This window comes from Canis lupus, chromosome 23, assembly GCF_011100685.1.
Source record: "Canis lupus familiaris isolate Mischka breed German Shepherd chromosome 23, alternate assembly UU_Cfam_GSD_1.0, whole genome shotgun sequence".
NCBI lineage: Eukaryota > Metazoa > Chordata > Mammalia > Carnivora > Canidae > Canis > Canis lupus.
The window spans coordinates 35748473-35754445 of record NC_049244.1 but is presented as its reverse complement, the minus strand read 5'-3'; the positions used below and the strand labels follow the sequence as shown (position 1 = coordinate 35754445).

The 5973-nt window shown below is 43.7% G+C and overlaps 1 pseudogene; it reads right to left on the bottom strand.

The window, feature by feature from the left end:
* Positions 1–233: 233 nt before the first annotated feature.
* Positions 234–1534, bottom strand: LOC100687614 (annotated as a pseudogene).
* Between the last annotated feature and the right edge of the window lie 4439 nt (positions 1535–5973).

Below are 5973 nucleotides of genomic sequence, written 5' to 3'. Positions count from 1 at the left end.
TTAGAATAAGAACAGTGAGAATTATGCCTTATAAACATTACATTATTACTACATCACTGTGATATGGCTTCACACTGATTGTATATAGAGAAAAAAATAAGAATTAAGGCAATAACCACATGTGCAAACCAAGCACAATACCCTGACACAGTCCTTAGTAAAAAGCTCTTTTGGTTAGGTGATGGTTGATATTGCTGCATGCAGGTCAGTCATTGAAGCATATGCTTCATTTATTTAAAAAATCTCTCCTACTGGCCCACGATAGCCAGAAGAAGCTTTCGGTAATCTCCACTTGTGTCACTTGAACTCATTGTGCCCAGTGTCTTCTGATACATCTGACTGAACACCTGTTTTATTTGTACAAGATCAATCTCACTTCAAGTGACCATAATCCTGACCAGGGTGGAGTCATCTGTGCCAGCACCTTTCATAGAATAGTAGAACCTCTCAGCAAAGAAGGCTCAAGACACATTGCAAGATAGTCTTTAAATCACTTTCAACATTTCCAGAAAATTCACGGGCAACACTACTTAGCAAATCTTGATTAGCCACCCTGGAATAAGCCTCCACAGTAGCTTTCAGCTGAGGAAAGCTTCTTGCGGCAAGAATCATGTTAAAGCAAGATTCATCTGTCCCAAGTCTCCCCTCACCAGCTTGATAGAGATGTTGAGCATCTTCCTGATCCACTGGTGGTTAACATTCTGGTTCTCACCACAATTTCCTGGCACATGGATACAAGTAAACGTTCAAAATGCCCTGATGTGTCTGACCTAATGTCCTTTTCAAGGTTTTGTCCAAATTCTGATTGATAACATCTGACAATCTCTCGGATTTTCTGATTTGTTCTTGTGCACAAAATTGCAATCAATACACGTTCCTGAGTTCCTGCTCCCTTCATTGCATTCTGTAAACTCCAGCCATCATAATATGTAGATGGCATGAATAGAGCAAGGATCAGTTCTTCCATATTTCCACTTAACTCTGATTTGAGGTCTTTGATTAAATCCTTGCCATACATGGTCTTCAAAGCTGCTTTAATTTTTTTGCCTCTGATCATTGGAACGGTTGACCACAACGTCCACAATTGCCTGTTCGTCTGTCCCAAAACCCTTCATTGCTTTCCAAAGAATTTCTGCATTTCTCATGGCGTCAAAGTTGGCAGCTGGTCGGATCGTTCCTTGGGTTTCCTGAGTCGTTGCGGCAGGCTGACTTGGGTAAGGAGCTTGTCCTCCAGGATACTGAGATGGCATCTGTCCTCCAGGAAAGCCACCAGGTAGTTGGACCTGTGTTGGGCCACCACAGTAAGACTGTGAAGGTGGCTGTGGAGCACCAGAAAAGGCTGCTCCAACTGGTGGGGCTCCAACCCTTGGCCTGGAGGAACTCCAGGATAGAATTGAGCTCCCCCTGGTGGTGGGGCACCAGGATAGCCTCCGGGGGCTGGATAACCTCCAGGGACAGGATAGCCCCCAGCTCCCACGTAGCCACTACTTGGGAGTGGTGAGTAGGCACCTCTTCCCATTGGAGGAAAGCCACTAGGATAAGGATACAGACCCGAAGTGGGGAAAGAGGACTCCTGACCTGCAGGAGGATGTCCAGGGAAAGGTGGGTAGCCTGTTGGGGCTAGTCTGGGCATGGCATTCTGGCCCTGGGGAGCAGCGTCACAGCCTAACCCTGGTCGCCAGCAAGATCGGTAAGCACATTTTGAGTGGGAATTCATCTTCTGCATCCCATGGTTAAAATTTTTAGTTTCCACTTCCTCAGAACCAAGGATCTTGAAACTCTTGTAATTTGTTTCCCTGGAAAACCACAGGCCTAACCCCCCAAATAATCACACAGTGGCCATTCCCAGTTTCAATTTGTCTTTCTCTGATCAGCTACAGGCACAGGGCATCCATTTTCAGCACTATGTGAACCTAATAGTCCAAAATGTCTTCAAAAAACCACTCCTGAAACTTGTGGATAAAAATTATTTTAATATTTTTAAGGAATATCATAACTTATAAAAATGTAAGAGAAATCCTCAAGGCAAAAATAGATAACATATCACAAATCCAGAGAGGAAAGTGGGTACTCAAATAAGGCAGTACATAGGAGTATCTAACATTCTTTGGTGACCTAAAGCTTTGGTTTTAATGGCATTTTTATAAAAGAGAGAAAATAAAATTCAGTCACATAGCCCTGAAAAAAATTCCAGGCTTCCAGAAAGTGATATCTCCAATATGTAATCTAATAAGCAAAAGAGAAAAAAAATACAAAAGTAGATGGGACTTAAATGTATCTGTCTCAGCCTTAACTCCAGGTAGAATGAAACACAATCTGCTAGGGGTGGAGAGATCTGAAAGTTTAGTTTAAAATGCTCTCTGGTAAATGGCGAACCTGACAAAAGTAAAACAAGTGTTCTCCAATGGGAATACACCTTATAATCAGGGTTAAGTATCTTCTCAGAGATAACCTTCCAGTGATTCTGAACTCACAATCCAAAATCAAAGAATAAGAGTGCCTGGATGCCGGTCTGGTTAAGCTTCTGACTCTTGATTTCTGCTCAGGCCTTTCTTTTTTTTCTTTTTTTCAAACATTGTATTTATTTATTCATGAGAGACACAGAGAGAGAGAGAGAGAGAGAGAGAGAGAGAGGCAGAGACACAGGCAGAGGGAGAAGCAGACTCCATACAGGGAGCCCAATTTGGGACTCGATCCCAGGACTCCAGGATCACGCCCTGGGCCAAAGGCAGGCGCTAAACCACTGAGCAACCCAGGGATCCCCCTTTTTTTTACCCTCAAATGGCTGTTGAATTTATTTGCTTGATCAATAATGGTCCTGGCAGAAATTAGTTAGCCAATGCTAAGACAACTGTAATGAAATACTAATTTTAAAAATCCATGACACCTTGATAGATTTCAGAGTTCGCATAAACAGAAAAGAAATCTTCAATATTGCCAGCAAATGTGAAATGAATGTAATAGGACTGACAGGACAGCAAGGCGGCTTTTATAAATTTATATTTGACACATGACCATATTTTCAGTCACCATAAAATAGTATGCTGACTTCTATAACAAAGATTTTTTTCGTACAAAAATCAAAGAATGGCCAACAAGTCACAACAGTACAATAGGTAGAAAATAAAAAACCGCATCAAACAGGTGCTGAAAATAAATAGTAATTAGGAGAGGACAGAGCCCTCATGGGAGGGGGGTTGTTTCCATCACCTTGGGTGTGCTGTGAGAGCTGACCTACCTCATGAGTGCCATTTATTCAGACAGAGCACCTTTAACTGAACAGAGGTGCCTGAGAGCTGACCTCCAGATGCCTCAATCACCAGAGAGGTTGAAGAAGCAAGAAAACGGGGTTGGGGATCATAGCTATCATTTAAAGGAAAAGTGTTTTTCTATTGCTGAATCTTGTCAGTTGGAGTCCATCAGCAGTTTCACTGAGATGATACAGGTAATTGAAAACTTTCGTTTAAGAGAATATACGGCTTATTCAGGCAAAGAGACTTTTACATTCTAGCCCAAGCAATTAATTTAAGTCATTCTGTGTTTAATGATCTCAGGGTGGTTAAATCAAGCCCTGTGACTGGCTCCATGCTCAATGGGGAGTCTGAGAGTCTCTCTCCCTCTCCTTCTGCCCCTCTCCATGTTCATGCACACAGTCTCTCTCTCTCTCTCTCTCTCTCTCTAAAATAAATCAATAAATAAAGAAATCAAGGAACAAGAGGCTGCTGGGAAGATGGTGGAGTAGGAGGACCCCGGGCTCATCTCATGGGGCATGGCCACCTATGGAACATCCACATTGGCATAAATAACCCAGAAAGTGACCCGAAGACTGGTAGAACAGACTCTCCACAGCCACAGGTAGACAAAAGGCCACAGCGAAGTGGATCCACACTCTCTGATATGTTCTTGGCCAGATCCCATCAAAGTAATGCCACAGCCGGGCAGTGTGCAAGCAGCCCAGGCAAGGGCTGATACCACCCCAAAGCGAGTCTTGCTCTAGGGAGAGGGGAAGATAACCACACACACCAGTCTGACTGCGACACCAGCAGTGGGCTGGGGGCAGGCAGCTGGTCTGACTGCCAGCCCCAGCCACCAATAAAAGCTTCACAGGGGACAACACAGGGAAAGTGCCTTGCAGTTTGGTGATATAGTGCATCTCTGGCAAACATCTGGTCTGACTCGACACAAGCCCAAGGCAGACCCAGACTGGCTAACAGCACAGGCATGAAACTCTGCCCACAATAGGCAGTGAGCCACCATAGCCTGGACTGAAGGCAAACACAGCTCAGCCCCAACAGTAGGACACCCTCGTAGCAACACACATAGGAGACACCCCTGTAGCATCATTTTCTGGTAAAAAGGAGACATTGCACTGGGGGCACTATAGGATCTCTTCTTCATAAAGTCACTACCTTCGTGTGCAGGAGATATAGCTCACTTTCCTAACACATAGAAACAGGCACAGCAATAGACAAAATCAGGAGACATAGGAATATGTCCCAAATGAAGGAATGGAACAAAATCATAGCAAGAGACCTATGCAAAATGGAGATAAGTAGTACGTCTGATAGTGAATTTAAAGTAATACTCATAAAGATACTTGCTAGAATTGAGAAAGGAGTGCAGGACTTCCATGAGACCCTCCACAAAGAGATAGACAACCTAAAAAAGGACCAATTACAGATAATGAACTCACTAAATGAAATTAAAAATAGACCACCTGGAATAAATAGCAAACAAGAGGAAGTAGAAGAACAGATCAGCAACCTGAAGGACAGAGTAATGGAAAGTAATCAAGCTCAGCAGATGAGAGAGAAAAAAAACATGCAAAATGAGAATAGACTCAGGGAACTCAGTAACACTGTCAAGCATAGTAACAGTCGCACAATAAGGATCCCAGAAAGAGAAGAGGGAGAAAAGGGGGCAGATATACTTGAAGAAATAATAGCTGAAAACTTCCTGAATCTGGGAAGGAAAGAGAAATCTAGATCCAGGAGGCACAGAGAGCCCCCCAAAAAAATCAACCCAAAGAAGAACTAAGACACAAAGTAAGTAAGATGGCCAAAACTAGTGATAAAGAATTTTAAAAGTAGCAAGAGAAAGGAAAGCAGTTACCTGCAAGGAAAACCCCATAAGGCTATAAGTGGATTTTTCTTTTTTTTTTTTAATTTTTTTTTTAAATTTATTTATGATAGGCACACAGTGAGAGAGAGAGAGGCAGAGACACAGGCAGAGGGAGAAGCAGGCTCCATGCACCGGGAGCCCGATGTGGGATTCGATCCCGGGTCTCCAGGATCGCGCCCTGGGCCAAAGGCAGGCGCCAAACCGCTGCGCCACCCAGGGATCCCCTATAAGTGGATTTTTCTACAGAAACTTTGCAGGCCAGAAGAGAACGGCACGATATATTAAAAATGTTAAAAGGAAAAAATCTGCAGCCAAGAATACTCCCAGAAAGGCTTTCATTCAGAATAGGAGGAAAGATAGAGTTTCCCAGAAAAACAAAAGCTAAAGAAAGTCATATAAAATTTTTAAATTTTTTTTAAAAAGGGGGGGATCCCTGGGTGGTGCAGCGGTTTGGTGCCTGCCTTTGGCCCAGGGCGCGATCCTGGAGACCCAGGATCGAATCCCACAACGGGCTCCTGGTGCATGGAGCCTGCTTCTCCCTCTGCCTATGTCTCTGCCTCTCTCTCTCTCTCTCTCTCTCTCTCTCTGTGACTATCATAAATAAATAAAAATTTTAAAAAATTTAAAGAAAGTCATGACCAGGAGCAAAACCAGCCACGTCCCTGTCACACATGATGCCATCAGCCTGTGGGTCCCAAATCCGTAGTCCAGCTGCCCTCCTGCCAAGTCAGCACCTACTGCCAGCCACCTGCTCAATGCCAACATACCTTCACCCTAGATTGACAAGGACTCAAACTAACACCCTTCTCCTCAAATTCCAGCTCCTGTACTAAAAAGTCTGTGCACAAAAGT